Source organism: Egretta garzetta, unplaced genomic scaffold, assembly GCF_000687185.1.
Source record: "Egretta garzetta isolate BGI_Z169 unplaced genomic scaffold, ASM68718v1 scaffold349, whole genome shotgun sequence".
Taxonomy (NCBI): Eukaryota; Metazoa; Chordata; class Aves; order Pelecaniformes; family Ardeidae; genus Egretta; species Egretta garzetta.
In genome coordinates, this window is record NW_009260788.1 from 2,006,384 (window position 1) to 2,006,715 (window position 332).

Below are 332 nucleotides of genomic sequence, written 5' to 3' on the forward strand. Positions count from 1 at the left end.
GAGGGAGGGGGGCAGGAAAGGTGGATTTGGAAAGCGGGGACGAATTTTTTAATTGGACCAAACCCAACGCCCTGAGTTCAAGGGGAGAGAAAACAACAACTGAAGGGGGCACTGGTGGATTTGGACTTTTCGAAAAACTTTCCGAGTCCCCCGGCTTGAGGTGTTTCCAAGGGCAGGTACTGCAGAAGGCAGCTCTAAAGGCAAAAGCCAGCACAGCCCCAGCAAGCAGTTCCTGGCGGGGAACAATAGGCTCCTCTCGCCGCTAAGGGCTCATCTGCAATGTGCCGCAAACTTCACACAAAGCCGGGCGGAAAGAGGCGAGGGAGAAGGAG